The sequence below is a fragment of the Vidua chalybeata genome, chromosome 5 (genome assembly GCF_026979565.1).
Source record: "Vidua chalybeata isolate OUT-0048 chromosome 5, bVidCha1 merged haplotype, whole genome shotgun sequence".
NCBI classification, from domain to species: domain Eukaryota; kingdom Metazoa; phylum Chordata; class Aves; order Passeriformes; family Viduidae; genus Vidua; species Vidua chalybeata.
The window spans coordinates 4,768,531-4,784,520 of NC_071534.1; the positions used below are offsets into that span (position 1 = coordinate 4,768,531).

Below are 15,990 nucleotides of genomic sequence, written 5' to 3' on the forward strand. Positions count from 1 at the left end.
ACAGAAAGGTGTCAGGGAACGGGGTTAAAAAAAGAAAAGTGTAGCAGTCACCAGTATGAACTGGTCTTACAAGGCTGAGAGACCTCTAACAGTCTGGAATGGTCCAGCAGAGATGCAGAGTCGTTTTATGTTGCTTGGAGTTGACAGACTGGCACAGAGAGAAAAATTGCCTGTATCTTCCTTAAAAGCTCTTCCCTCCTTCTTATTAATTTAATACTTAAATTAAAGATTCATCATAGTTCTAAAATAGATATCGGAGATTTCATTAATCACCACAGGACTATGAACATTTTTTAGATCACTCAGATAATCCCAGTAGTCAAACTAAAGAATATAATTTTTTATCAATTAGCACTGCCAAAGAGAAGACAATAACTAGATTACTAATTAGCTTAACCATCAAAAGAATATTATTCTTATATGTACCTATTTTCACAAGAAAAGCTTCAATTTTCTTTTCTTGAAGGAAATTATGGATACTCATCTGCCATGCCTAAAATATTGGCAGTGATGCAGTCAAGGACACTGCTATTCAAGTGAAGTCACCTTCCAGGTTCAAAGCAACTTCATTTGAAACTCCCTTCTCCTCTCATTCTGCTCAATCCAAAAGTCAGGATCAATTCTGTTTTCCTTCCAAAACTTCAGTGACCTGGGTTTAGGAGGAACAAAGACAAGCAGATGCAGCACAGCCTTGTAGCTCTGCTGCCCCTATCACTAATGAGACAGGGCTGGTGAGCAGAGCTCAGACCTCCCAGCAGTGCTACAGTGCCTCACACTACGTGGTTCTCAGATCTGATAAACATTTTGGCACTTAGCCAGTACCTGCCAGCAGCTCCAGCCTCAGTGGCAAGTTCCAAAACCTCCATCAGCCCTGGCTTCTCCCAGGCTGGTGGCAAACCAGCTCATTACCCACACACCAGGGAGAGCAGCCAGGCTCTCTCCCCATTTTCTTTGCAACTGGAAATCATCCCCAAAGCTCTAGGAAGCCCGAAGAATTTGGTTGCCTTGGTTTATACAGGGAACCATCCTAACAGCTTCAAGTCTGAGTGTTTATATGAATGGTCTGAGCCTTCTACACTATTCCTACAGCCAGAAGTGGCAGGAACAAGCCCTGAGGGGGGAAGAACTGCTGAGGAAACAGCTGCTGCTCCATAGGCAGCACACTGATCTTCACCCAATCCACCTTCCTACACCTTGCCCACCCAATCAGCAGCACGGGAGACTCGCTGTGCCTTAGGCAGGAGCATGTTCCATCTGCTTGCTTTGGAGGGGGCTTTTACAAGCCACGTGGCTTAGATCATCCCCCAAATTCTCTGGGCTACACAGAGGCCAAGGCAAACGCCAAACCACCCCAAAACTAGAATTCACAAACAGATCCCCCTCCCTGACTGCGCTAAGCTCTTGGCCAGTTATTGTAACTACAAATAGGTTTGAAAAACTCTGTCTCTCCTTGTTCCTGAATCTGGGTCCCACAGGGTCTGGCAGAGGTGAGCAGAAAGCTGCCTCCTGTGGTGTGATGATCAAAGGGGGGCAATTAACAAAAAAGAAAGTGCAAAAAACGTGAAAAACACGAAAGTAGTCAGAGATTCAAGTGAGAGACAAGGCTAAGAGCCAACTAGGTGTCCTCCTTTCCTGATGTTGGTTTGGATGTGTGGGTTTTAGTCAGGCCTGTTAGATGCTGAACAGTCACAAATTTCTGATCAAGAACTTCTCACCCTCCGATTCTGATTTGAAGCTATGCATTTACATTTATGACTAAAAATACCAAGGTCAGTATTTATCTTTTGCAGAAGATTTTTCAGTTACTCAGTGAGTAACCTACTGAAAAATGCAGCTAAGAACAACTTGTGCTTCATGGACTGACTGCCATGGGGAAAAAAGGAGAAATTCCTCTGTCTTTATATAATTTTATGTCTAACTAGTGAATTTCCCCCTTGTTCAGAGCAATGAGGCAGAAACTATCGTTTGTGAGTGTCCTCCAACTGGACACAGGGCCCCACTTGGAATGGGGCTGAAACAGATTTTTTAGTTCATGTGAAATTCAGCACTTGCTGCTTTGAGGGCTCCTTATAATAATGGGGGAGAAGAGCAGGCTTTTTTTTTTTCAGAGAATAGACCAACAGAAGTGTAGAATATCTTGAGTTGCAAGGGAGCCACCAGGATCACTGAAGTCCAGCTGGCTAGAGAGGAATCAAGTAAATCAGGGAAAAAAAAAAAAATTAGGCAACAGAAGTCAGTTCACCCCTAGGAATTCACAGAGGGAAGACACCAAGAGCAGCAGGGTTTTTTTTCTTGTGTGCAGGGGGGAGAGGTTATTTGGTTTCATTGTTCAACTCAGCACTTCACTGCCCTGTGGAATAAGCTCAGGACAAAGCATCAGTAACCTGCCTCTTCTGGGAAGGGCTGCTGGCCAAGCACAGCCAGCCACTCTGGCTGTTCCATGGCTGGCACGGAGCCTGCCTCCCAGCAAACACAGAAGCCTGGCTGCACAGACGTGCCAATGGCTGACATTTCTTCGACCCTTGGAAAAGAGAAGAAAGGGAGGCAATTCTCTGTGTTTTACAAATATTTACCTAACACATCAGCCAAGCACAGAACAGACAAAGGAGCTACGAATTAATCTGGGGGCAGTGATTTCCTTGCTGGGTAATTTGTGCTTTGACAAGCCAATTCTCCAGCATGGTAGGAAATGATTTTCAGAATATAATAGGATCAACACTCCCCTTAGGGAAAGTTCTTGGCACTCCAGTTCTTTCTGAAAGATTGGCTTTTCCCTGGAGGTCTCCACGGGACACCCTTGAAAAAGGACCTGGTTTTGCCCATGCTTTCCTCACTAAAGGGAGGAAACCACAGAAAATTCAGATCTCCTGCAGCTTCCTGCAGTCAGAACACCTCCCGAGGCCAACTGCTCACCAAGGTTTTCTCCACAGCACGTCACAGGATTCAAGACATGGCCTCGCAGGTCTCCACTGCTGTGTGACAGCTGGAGAGGGGAGCCCTGAGGCCACTGCCCTGTCCCAGGAGCACCTGGGCAAAGTGATCTACCACAGGTTCAGCCTGTCCTCCAGCTCTCCCTGAGCACTGCTCAAGCACTCTCCTGATGGCTACTTAAAGTCAACAAGCCTACGCCTGGAAAAAAGCAGGAGTCAAGAAATACAATACCTCAGCAAACACTTCAGTGTTGCTAAGAAGGAAGGCCAGAACTATTAGTTTTGATGGTTTTGCTCCAGTCCCTCTACAAAACCAGTTCTGGCTATGATGTGAAAAGGCAGAAAAACCATGAAGGCAGAAATCAAAGGCTTGGGAAGAGCCTGTCTCAAAGTCAGGGGAAGATGCTGGGCCAGGCATTGCTGCCATCAGCCTGTCAGACAGATGCACAAGACAGCCTGCCTTTCTCTCTTCTGGGCTTCACTTCCCAAAGCATTTCCCATCACTTCCCGAAGCACACCAGTTGTTCTCCAAAGCTATTTTTTCACCTCAAATACCTCAAAGGAAGGCAGCACTGATGCAGGCACAGCTTGCCAGAAGTAGCAGCCAGACTTGCTGCCACATACTTCCCTCTCATCGGCATCAGTCCCATCTCCTCTCTACAAGCAGAGGTCCATCCATCTTTCTATTTTTGTACCCCAATGGTCCCTCATAGGGATCAACCAAAGCCATGAAGGTGGTTCTTCTTCAGAGAAAAGTGGTCCTCTTTGTCCCTGTTCCCATCAGGCTGGCTGGCAGATGCCTGCTAAGGATCCAAATGCCCAGCAGGGCCAACACGCAGCTGCTCCTCTGGATTCACCATGGGATAAGAGGAAATAAGAGGCAGGAAAATACAAAGAAAGGGCAAAGAAGCTGAAGAGGAAGCTGAAACTGATGCTGCATCCTACAGCAGAGCCCCTGCAAGAGGCAGCCAGACTGGAGCCAGTTGCCCACAGATCCAGTGAGTCGATCATTAAAGACAGGAAAGCTGTACCAAGAGAAAATAAGATGGAGATGGTTCTTGCCTAGGGTCTGGTCAGGCACGAGCACCATGTCTGCCTCTTTTCAGCCATGCTTTTTACTGCTCTTGGGTTAAAAGTCAGTGAAGGAAGCTGCAGGTGGAGATGAAGAGATCTCACCCAACAGTTATGACTCTGCCAGAACAATGCACTTGAAGCCCAGTTCAAGAGGAAAAAAAAATTAAAAAAAAAAAAAGAAAAAGCAGAAAGCCACAGCCAGAGATAAGAGCCAGCAGTACCCAGGGAGCTATCAGGCCTTGGGGCAGGAGTGTGACCAGAGCTGCTCTGTGTGTTCAGAGATTAGATCCATCCAGCCACTGCCATGCCCCCAGCCCCAGACAGCACTCGACATTTCAATTAGCCTCTGAAGATACCTGGCAATGCTGCAAGAGGAAATCCCAGACCCACTCAGGTGATCAACTTCCCCTCTGAAAGATGAGATTTGATTATTCTGCTGTTGTTACTGCTGCTTACATAGCTGCAAATGCTATTAACACCCACATTCTAGCCAGCCCTTTTATGACCCTGCTAAATGATTTCACTCAGCAGCCTCAGGAAAGAGCAGATCTACAGGCTGTTTTGCACAGAATCATTTTCCTTCTTATGAGACCCTTCTCTTCTTCTTTTTGTTGAAAGGATAGGGCAAGAAAGAAACTGGCAGGAATGAAGCAGGGCATTGTTCTTCATTACCCCCAGTATCCACAGACCCCTCGCTGTGGCTTGATGTTTTAACCTCCCTTGGATGGTCTTATTTCTCCTCTTATCCTAGTTGAATATTTTCAACTTGCTATTATTCCATGGGACTTCAGCATCATTTGAGGTCTTTCCCAGTGTTCCTCCTGGCTGAACAGGTATGCAGGTGCAATACCCAATACCCCCAGACATTGCCACTAGGTGCCTTGCAAACATACTAACCCAAGAGATGCTGGTGAAGGTTGCTTGAAACTGAACATAAGATGGTGTTTAGAAAGTCTGACAAGCATTTCACACATCAGAGCAAACCCTACAGCTGGTGCCACTCTGCAGAGGAAGCAACGCCCATCTCCTGGCCTACCACACACACCAACACAGCCCCACAACACCAAGTGCAAAAATCATGAGGATGAGGTGTAATCTGACCTTCTACAAACAGAGATGTGGGTGAAGGATACAGTGAAGAGAGACAGCCAACAGTTTCTGGACATACAGGTGAATTAGGTCATCACAGAGAGGGTCAGAGAAACTAACAAAAAACCCCAATTCAAGAGCAGGGCCAGGGCAAGGGAGTCTCTGGATACTTATTTAGGTCAATTAAAAGGATAGACAGAAAAGACTGAACTTCTTGTCCTCAGGTCAGGATTGGAACACCACTCCTGCAGTTAAAAGGATCCCAGGAGCAGGAAACCCAGTTGTTACAGAGGGAGTAACCGTTCCATTTCTGGTTAGTGCAGAACCTGCAAATAAGATTGCTGACCAACTCCAGGGACAAAGCTCAAGTTAGGAACCTTGTGTGCAGAAATAAATTACTCCATTCCTCCTCCAGGTGCAACTCTGATTCACTGCTATGTGAATGGCTTTGCAAACTGACAATAAGCTGCAGAACATTAAAGGTACTTGAAGTATGATGGAGGAAAAGGTAGAGTCTGCTGATTTTCCTCTCCTTCCCAAGAAGAGGAAAATCAGCAGACATTAACAACCTAATGCAGTCTCACTGCCAGACTCACCCACAAATAATACCTTGCTGCTGTTCCCCTCTAGGTACAGGAAATGTATTTTATGCAGCAAGTGAGGAACTGATAAACAATGGCTGGGGCACTAACTGGTTTCACAGAAAATATAATTAAAATCTTGCTTCTGTCATTAAAATTTTCCACTGCCATAGTTAAATCATTAAAACCACCCATGCCACACAATTATCTAGCAAATATTGCCTGCTGTCTGAAAGCTCAGTGAGGATATGATATATGGAGATGCAGTACTGGATTTGAGTGAGCAGGACCGTCATGTAGCTGCACTATCCTGCAAACTCACAGGGCTGAGCTCCTACGTCGGCTCCAGAAATGCCTCTGTTTCCACCTAGAATGTACTAGAGCAAAACTACTGTAAACTCTTGCTTGTCTGCACTTCCCACGCTGAAGGCACAGGAGGTTCAGGAGTCCATGCAAGCATGGAAGGGTGAGCATGCAGCCAGCTGAGGTGCCCAGCCACAGCTTTGGCTGTGCAGTCACAACCCCCTGCCCGAGGTGACTTCTGCCCACAAGAGCCCTGTGTCTTCTCCTGCCCATCCTCATCACTTTAAACATGCAACTTAACCTCTCCTCTCCCTCTCCTCCACTGGGGAATCCTGAAGGATTAGACTGAGGAAGGGGGAAGAGCAGAGCACTCTGTTTTTCAGGGGAAGGAGAAAACATTGGTTCAAATGAAGACTGAGCAGAAGAGCACCTAGTGCTGCGCTCAGCAGCATTAAGATAAAAGCCCATGATTTTGGCACTGCTAACTTCTGCAGCAAAGCAGGGAGAAATGCTGGCTACTCTGTTACCCTCTTGCAGTATTCCATGGGCCATCTTAAACCACATAAAACACATACAGAAGCTCTTAAATCATAAAATATATTTTTAACATTATGGCCGTGATAGCCGTGCAGTTAAAATCCTTAGCTGCTGGCAAGTTCCACTGTTTAATTTACAGAACATGGCAATTGTGCTGCAATTATGGTGTACTTGTCCCCGAGACATTGTGCTGCACACAGGCTGCCTCTGTGTCTCCCTCTTTGTACAACATTGCCATCAAAAGCGGTCTCTCTGCTTTTACAGTCTTCAGGCACAGTTATAGAGTTCTCAAAACAGCTACAGCCACTCAAAGAGGGTTGATTCCAGTCATGCCAAGAACAAAGATATTTGAGCAGTTCTCATCATGGAATCACACTTACCAAGCCAGCCTTTTGCCAGTCATTGTCTTCAAAATATGGGATTTGCATCAAAACATTTACTGGTGTGAGGTTTGCCTTTGCTCAAACTTCAGTACTTGGAAAAACCAGCAGGTTGTAAGAGGAACACAGAGTCAGTTGTTTTGTATACCAGACTAGATTTTGATTTTTTACTCCTGCTTCTAAAGTAAAAGTAATTTGCTACCTTGATGGTGAACTGCAACATTAGGAATTATTTTTGTTTCAAAAATGTCCTTAATCCTGAAATATTTGCATGGGTTTCTACCAATTCACTCCCAGTGAGCACATCCTCAACGGCTGACTCACACTCTGCCATCTGCCTTATTTTGTTTTTAATACAAATAATAGTAGCAACTTGAAAAATTCCTACCTAAACCTCAAGGTGACTGGCATGAAAAGCAGATGTTCCACTTGTTTTTGATCACTGCAAGTGGTATTCCTGGCACTCTCTCTGCCATTTGGAGGCAAGTGGCAGCACATTTCTCTCTCTCTCAGGATTTTTCACAGAGGTGCACAGACAGAAAGAAAGAGAAAACAATTTCTATTTCTGCTCCTTGTTTTTCCTATGTGGAATGTGCTTGGAGAATTGTTTACCTGGGGTGATTGCTTGGTTGGATTCTGGTGAGGATTGTTGGAGCCTGGTGGCCAATCCAACCCACCTGTGGCTGGACTCTCGAGAACAGGGTCACAAGTTGTTAGTGAGTTAGATATGGCAGTTAGAAAAGTAGGTATGTAGTTTTAGAATCTTCCTTTATATAGTTTATTAATGCATTATAGCATAGTTATAATAAAGAAATCATTCAGCCTTCTGAACTGATGCTGGACATCATCATTTCTTCGCCTGTATTTGTAAAATACAGAGGCTCTGATGAAGCTGCACCCTTAGAGACAGGACAGGCAACAAAGGCCTGTTCACTGAGGTAACAAGTTATTTAAAGCTGAAGTCTGCCTCCATTTATCAGTACCTCAGTGCAACACAGCACAGGCACTGCACTTGTACACAGACCTGGCAGGCTCCCTGCCTACTCTAATGCATCTTCATGAACACCAGTGAGGACCGATTTTGCAAAGAGACGCATGTTCCTAAATGCTTTCTACCACCAACAGATCTGCTGCTTTGATGTCCACAGTAGCTGAATAAATGCAATTAATAAGAAGTAACATACGTAGGCAGCTTCCCTCCCCTGAGCACGGCGACGTACGTACAAAAATCAAGAAAGAATACAGCAATTTTAAGCTCAGCAGTCTTTGCCATCTGTTTTTCTTTCTGGAACAGGACTGTGCCCAAGAGAGCTCAACAAGGTCATCCACAAAGCTTTCAGAAAGCTTTGGTAAGTGCATTTTTCTCAAGTGATCCAAACACTGCAGCAACAGACTGAACAGACTGCCCAAAGAGTTTCCCAAGACCTTTTTTTTTTGTTTTTTAATACAGGAGCTGTCTAGGATGTGAAGTTGAACATCAACTGAGCAACAGACCTTCAAGTCAACATTTGTTACTGCTTTACCAAACATAGCTAATGCATTATTTTTTTTATCTTGGGCGAGGATTTTCCTGAAGAATCAATTCCTTGCTACTTCCACACAGATGCAGCATTCCCAAAATATCTTCTCGCAGCTTGATTTTCAGTCAAGTTCTGTGGAACTTTGTGCTGTAGAAAATGCCATTCACTGCTTACATGAGAAAAAATCCCCACACTTTACTTATATCTCTACTTGCCATTTATATTTGCTATTTTGCTCAAAGCTGCTGTAAGCATTTTCTTCCCCTGAATTCACTCAAAAGCAGCAACTCGCTACTGCTGAAATTGTTATTTCCACGGTCTCTGCGAGCATTGCAACAAAATTGCTACCCTACACTTTCAGTTTCAGTGGTGACTGGAGGCAGACTACAGACATGACAATGGGCAGAGGAAAATAAAGAAGGGGCTGGACAAATATCTACCAGAAATGGTGCAGGTAGGGTTGACCTGACCTCAAGGCAAGGAGGTGAGCTAAACCAACTCTCTTGCAGGCCGCCCCGGAATTATCTTACGATTTGTTTAAATTGCTTTAAATTGCCCGTGTTCTTGAGGACAGCAGAATGACTGTTCTGCCCACGGCTCCGCATGGGACACCCTGCTCTGACATCAAACAAAGACAGAGGCACCTCTGACTGTGGGACAACACAAAAGCTCTCCAACAGCTCCGCTGAGGAAGAACCAGCAGCACGCATACGGATAAATATCAATCCCACAGGAATATAACAAGTCTCCAATACAACGAAGAGGAACTGACAGCGCAGCGACTGAGGCACTGCTTTGGTACTGCTCTCTGGGTATGTCACATTGGAAACAATCCGATGATTGCATTTTGAGTCAGGTGAAGCTCTTCTAATAATGTTACTGGGGTTTAGATGAGGCTCTAAAACCACTCCCAAGTATTTCAGGAACCTGGATGCAATCCCTGTTTATAAGTTTACTTCCACAATTTTGATTCAGAATCCGAAACTACAACTTCTGGTTCAGACTTAGGCGTCATTGAATGATTTGTGCTGAAAGGGACTTTAAAGTTCCAGCCCCTCTGCTGTGGGCAGGGAAATCCCTAGACCAGGCTGCTCAAGGCCCCATCCAACTTCATCTTGAACACCCGCAGGGATGGGACATCCACAACTTCTCTGGGCACCCTGTTCCAGTGGCACCATCTCACCCTCACAGTGACAAATTTCTTCCTAATATCTAATCTAAACTTGCCCTCTTTCAGTCTAAAGCTATTCCCTCTTGTCCTATCCCTACATGCCCTCATCAAAAGTTCTTTTCCAGCTTTCTTGTGGGCCACCTTTAGGTACTGGAAGGCTGCTGTAAACATGATCAAACACCAATTAAAATGGCTGCAAAAGCAACTGGAAAATCAGGATATTCTCCAAGAATGTCTGAAATATATCATCAGATGCTGACACCACCAAACCTACACTCAAAGCTTTATATGACCTCTAAGCCTAAATGTCAGCTTTCATCTGTCTTTGCAGTGGAACTGTGCATGCAACCTGACACCAGCATCTCTGTTTAGCAAAGCTGAGATTTGTAACACTGATTTCCTCTGAATCATCATCAAATACCAACTGCTAGTCAGGGCGGAAAAACATGCAAAGACAGGCTAACATTTTGATAAGTAATGGAAAATCCTATGTACCTATGACTAAAAATATCAAGCCTCAGAGTACTAAGGGGGCAAGAGCATGCTCGAGCTCTTCCAAGACTCAGGCTCAAAATTCACATGGACAAAACAAGCTGCCAGTCCTTCCTTCAGGCACCCTGCCTCTGAGCAAATGCATGCTGTGCAATGGGACGGGCTGAAAAGCACACACACTTGCTTCTGGGACAGCTTTATTTACACAACATGGGTTGCTATGAGGAAAAAATCGGGGTTGTGTAAACTCTCTTTTATAGAGCTCTTACCCAGTGACATAATTCCAAAATACGAACTTCTGAAATATTGTTTCTCCTCTGTCTGAACTCCCACGTCAATGTCCGGCTTTGGATCTCAAACCAGCCTGTGCAACACACTTGACAAAAATAATTCAGAAAGCGGGAAGCAGGAGGAGTTCACAGAAACTACTTCTTGTCCCACAGAATCACAGAATATTCTGAGTTGGAAGGGACCCAACAAGGATCATCAAGTCCAACTCCTGGCCCTGCACATGACAATCCCAAGAACCCCAGAAAGCCTTGTCCAAATGCTCCTTGAGAACTGTCAGGCTTGCAGCTGTGACCACTGCCCTGGGAGCTGTTCCAGTACCTGAACAACCTCTGGGTGAAAAACCTTTCCCTGATATTCAACCTATACCTCCACAGAGACAAAAAGAAAGAGCTTCTATTTACCACAACCTAGTCTGCTAAAACACTCACGCCTAAATCCCATTGTTTGACAGAAGATTCACTGAGATTGCTGAATATTTTCAGCTTGCTAAACTGGGACAGACTCCACTCTCACTTGGGGTTATTTTTTTTAATGTGGTGTCTTCCAATTAAAAACTTCCTCAAGAAGACTTAAGAGACGCCACACAAGAAGAGGCAAGAAGAACAATTTTACTTTGCTCTGTAAATCTTGCCTTAAAAATTCTTTTTTTTTTTTTTTTTTTTTTTTTTGAGCATCCCAGGGCCTTAAAATCCACGGAGCTGGAGAGGGATGACGATGAAGGAGGGATGCTCCAGGTGGCAGGGTCGGGAGACACCCCTGGCCCACCCTTTCTGCAGAGAGGGACTGGGATGGAGCCAAGGGGGCCCTGGGGCACCAGTAGCCCCCAAACTCCACACCCAGCCTGGCTCTGTCTCCTTGCTGGTGCGTGGAACACTATCCTTGAACTTTCCTCTAAAAAGACTCCAGTGTGCTGCTGTCACCTGCTCACCATGAGCACATTTGCAGATGTGCAGACATACAATTAGAGGAAGTACAAATAAGACCCCTGTGTGAGGCACAGCACAGCTGAGAATCAGGGAGGTTTATGATTCAAGTAGTTTAAAGGACTTTTTAATGGCTGATAGAGAAGATTCAGCTTGCTTTAGCAAAGTACATGCAATAATAATGCATGCACTTAGTGCAGAAAGAGAAGAAACAAAGCAACTATTCTGCTCTTAGCTGATCCATAGGCACGTCCCTCACTGAGAGGGGTTTTGAAGCTGATGAAGATCTTTCTTATCTGAAGTGCCAGCGATTGTTAAACTGCTTCTCTCATTTTTAGCTGATTCCAAGTGTAGATCTTGGTCTTTCTGAAGACCAAGTTGAAAGAGATCCATGTTCTTAGGGGAAAAATCCCTTATATACTACATCTCCTATCATTCTCTCCTTATATAGGGAGTTTGAGTTGTTGCAGATTGTTGGGGTTTTTTTTCATTGTGATGCAGCTTAAATATATTAATATTTTTATTATTATTATAGCAGGGAATTGGAAACACAAATTAAAATGCTTTAACATAGTGGAAATATGATTGTAAAGTTGTGCCATCACTGCACTTTGTGAATGACATTTAAGCTGTATTACAAATTTAACTCATTTCTGTGCTACCCTCTGTATTAACAAAACACACGTGATAGGTCCAGTGTTTTATCACACTGCCCTAAATTTCATAAAATCAGGGGAACCATTTCTACTGCTCTTTCAGAACTTCCAGGGAACTGAAAAATTATTTACTGGGAAATTTCTGGTTTGAGTTCTGCTAAGCTTCTGCCCCAGAGAGAAGAAGCTCAGAGTCATTCATGAGCTGAGATGTAGCTGAACTTTGCAGAGCCCGGCCAAATGCTGCAGGGCCTCTGTTTTCCACAAGCAATCCCTGCCACCAGCAGGCATTCCTGAGGGCTTCCAGGAGGTGATCCTTCACCCAGCAGGAGACAGCCGGGTTAGTTGCCTTGGAGCTGGGCCAGCAGAGCCTCACAGAGCTATCCTGTTTCACTGCAGTATTTAACTTTGCTGTAGCTTTCTACCACAGCATTAAAATTGCCCTTCCAACTGCTTAAGGTGGCTTGCAAGGACTGATTGCAAAATTACCATTTTCTTTCCAACACACTGGAAATTTCCATAAGCCAAGGAAGAGGGCTTCCTACTGCCCAGCACTCATCCAGCTAATGAACTTCAGGACAAACAAAACCCTAACGACTGTCTAATCTGCCTCTTGTGTAATTCAGTACAGGAAACTCACAAAGTAATTCCTGTACTGGCTCCAGAATAAATGTCCACTGAAAATGCCATCTGACATTGGTTGTTTACATGCTGACCTGAGATTTCATCCAAATACTCTCCTCAGTCTCTTTATTAAGTTCTACTGACCTTTTCCACAGGCTCCTGGTGTGATTCCTACCAAGCTCCACTGACTGTTCAATTTGAGTCCTTTTCCATAATGGTAAGAGTGTACTGCTTTTCACAATCACATATATCAAAATAACCAAAATTCTAGCATGTTCTGCCAAAACTGAAGGCCAGAGAGAACAGCTGTCCTCTCACCTGCATTTTGCCAAAAGCTGTTTATTTGTCTGTCCTTTATGTTCCTCTGGCCCCAATCACTCACAAAGCTCCAGGTTCTACATTGCTGGGAGAACATCAGACCCCAGGTCTGGTGCTCTGAAACATTACAGTGCAGTGCATGTGCAGTTTATAAATCACTGTTTTATAGGAAAAGTTCCCAGTGCAGTGTCTCCTGAGATGAAGATGAGGATTGTGTGTGTCTATGACCTCCTGGGTGCTAAAAATAGCCCAGGGTAGTTCATTCTTCAATACTTTTAATCTATTTTTAATGCATGCTAAGACCAAAGCACAGAATTGCAGAGTTTGGACAGCACCTCTGGAAATCATCTGGCCTGAACCCCTGCTCACAGCAGCACCACTGTCACCTAAAGCAGCTTGCACCAGAATCCCAAAGTCCTTTCCTGCAAAGCTCCCTAAGACCACCTCCTATGGGATTCTCTGAAGCAGGTCCCTGAACATGGCCAAGTCTTCTCTCATGAAGTCCTGGGCTGTAACTTGCCTTGTTCCAAGTTTACTCCAGACTGTTCACCACACAAGACAAAAATAATTTGTGAAATAGTTTAAAGACAGACAACCATCTAAATACACTGATAACTCTCAACTCCAAAAGTTTACAACTTCATTACTTTTGAAAAACCTGTCTTTAAGTACCTTGGAAGCAGAAGTCCCAAGGGAAAGTACTGGGATTTGAGCCAAGCCACACATGTGCCTATTTAGAGCCTAGCCTAAAATGGCAATACAATTAAGTACTTCAGAGTTTGCAAGAATACTGAGAGGTTTCCTCTCTCACTTTGTGCTCTCCATCTCTCCATTTGAGATGAACCTTCTTCATAGCAAATTTCATGTCTGTCGTCAAAAACTATTGTGATTCTGGAAAATGAGAATGGAGGGACAAAAGAGAAGAGATTGAATGCCAGAAGGAATAAGGTTTTGCAACCTAAGTTTATTATTCATATCCCTACTATATTAATGAGATAAGAAATTTTTTTTTTAATTCAAATAAAGCAACCACAGAATAATATCCAGGCTACCACATCAGAATTTCATAGGATCTATAAAACGTGGAGCAGAAAGTAAATCCTGTTTGCTGCAGGATTTTAGGGCTTTGTCTATTATATTTCATAAGTGCCACTGTTGGATACGCTCTTCTGCTTGGAGAGCTAATGCCAAAATAATGCAATGGGAATTTCAGCAGTCTATTGTCCAGGTGTTTATCCATCCAAATAAGTCCTGCTCTGATGCAATATGCTAACAGGTAAACTGGCAGCAAACCAAAATTGCTCAGCTCCACCAGGCTCGTTTCTGTCCTGCCCTGGCTCTTGCCAAGAGGAAGACCTGGTGGTGTAGTGCACAAAATGCAGACAGCAGCACTTCAGGGTGGCCCAGTGTGCTCTCCTACACCCTCACTCTTTTAGCCAACATCAAGAGTGACACTAGCACAACAGACATCACACACTGGGGTTTTACAGATCTGGGCTGCTGGAGAGAGTTTTGTCACACCTTTTCACAACACTGACTGAAATATGAGGTGCTCGTTCAGCACTGGTTCAGACAGCACTGCAAAGATGGGGCTTTCATCCTTTTTGAAAAGCGGCCGTGTTGGTGTTTGAAAATTCAGTAACCTTAACAGCAGCACCAATGAAAGATCAGGACAAAGCTTGTGAGGAGTAAATATGGAATGAGTAAATTCTGGCATGTCCTGAATGCCAGCATGCTCTCCTTAACTATTTTTCACAGAAGTACTTCGAGGCTCAATTACTTCACTTTCTAAAACACCAAAAAATACCAGCATGGAGAGTCTGATTCACAGGGTCTGTGCACTCAGGCTAACACAGATTTGTTACAAAAATGCTACCGCTTCTATTGGAAAAAGCAGGCCTCTGGGCACTCTGATCCTCATTAGAAATAAGAAAAAAAACTTGCTTTCTAGTTAAAAAAAAAAAAAATCTGATCTCTGTATCTCAGAAGCTGGCAAAGTAAGCCTCACTGGGTTTAACTTCAAATGCTTCTAACTGCATAATTAAAAATGTCAGAGCAACATTTTTTTATTCATCTTTGCATATGATCAAAAGCATGACTGTCACAAAACCAGAGACACACAGCATGTCCCAGAACTTTGGTGAAATCTGGTCCCTAAAGCATTCAGTTGCTGTGAGCAGCCCTTGTGGAGAGATATCCTTTATGAACACTTCTAACTATTTTGGGTTATCTCAAATAAAAGAAGAGTTTAATTAGCAACTTCATCCCTGCTACTGACTGTGAAGAGTTACAAAAAACCAGAGCATGCATAATTTTCCACCAGACTCCATAGAAATTTTTCACATATTTCTAAAACCTATCCCTCTATCTAACCCCAGGAAGCCTTACAGGTCTTTTTCACAAAACCTGAGCTCACTTATGCTAGCAAAGTAGTAGGCTCTCTGTATAGGCAAGCTCTCACCCAGCAATAGCACAAAAGAGAGGAAATACACCTTGGGCATAACACCAACTTAAAATTTTTAGCAAACAGGAAATATCACAGAAGAAAAAAAAAAAAAAAAACCCGTGTATTTTTGTCTACCAACTCTGCAATAACAAGATGACTGTACAGTTTCTTCCACCCCTTCTCAGCTGGCCTCTCCATGCTTTTTATTTATTTTCTTTCCTCCCTCAAGGGCACTCCCTTGCCCTCTCAGACTCTTACAGCCTCTGACTATTTTGGAGGAGCACACAGACCCTCCCATCTCCCAGCGGCCCTCCTGAAAGCTCTCTCATGTTTCCTGGTGAGCTCTGTCTCCTCTTTCATCAGCTGCCTGCAAGTCCTGCCGCAGTCTTACAGAACTGGAAACAAACACAACTCATTAATAAATGATAGCTAGTGCCCTCCTCTGCCTTTCATCTCCTCTCCTCTGGCCGTAAGCAATCCACCTGCTCCCAAGGCATGGAGCAGGCATCTGCAGGGGCCAGGCTGTGGGGCTGCCTTGTCAAGCTCCAGGACTGCCTCCAGGCCAGGCTGGTGTCTCAGCAGGTTGGTGACAGAGCCAAAAGGTTCTCCTCAGCTGCCCCAGCCTCCTGCCAACACCTCGAGTGGACAACACCGGGTG

At 44.3% G+C, this 15,990-nt stretch overlaps 1 protein-coding gene across 1 annotated transcript in view; it reads right to left on the reverse strand.

Moving 5' to 3' along the window:
* The window catches only part of B4GALNT3 (beta-1,4-N-acetyl-galactosaminyltransferase 3), a 60,265-nt gene that overhangs the window by 25,576 nt on the left and 18,699 nt on the right, over window positions 1-15,990 (reverse strand). The window lies entirely within an intron of this gene.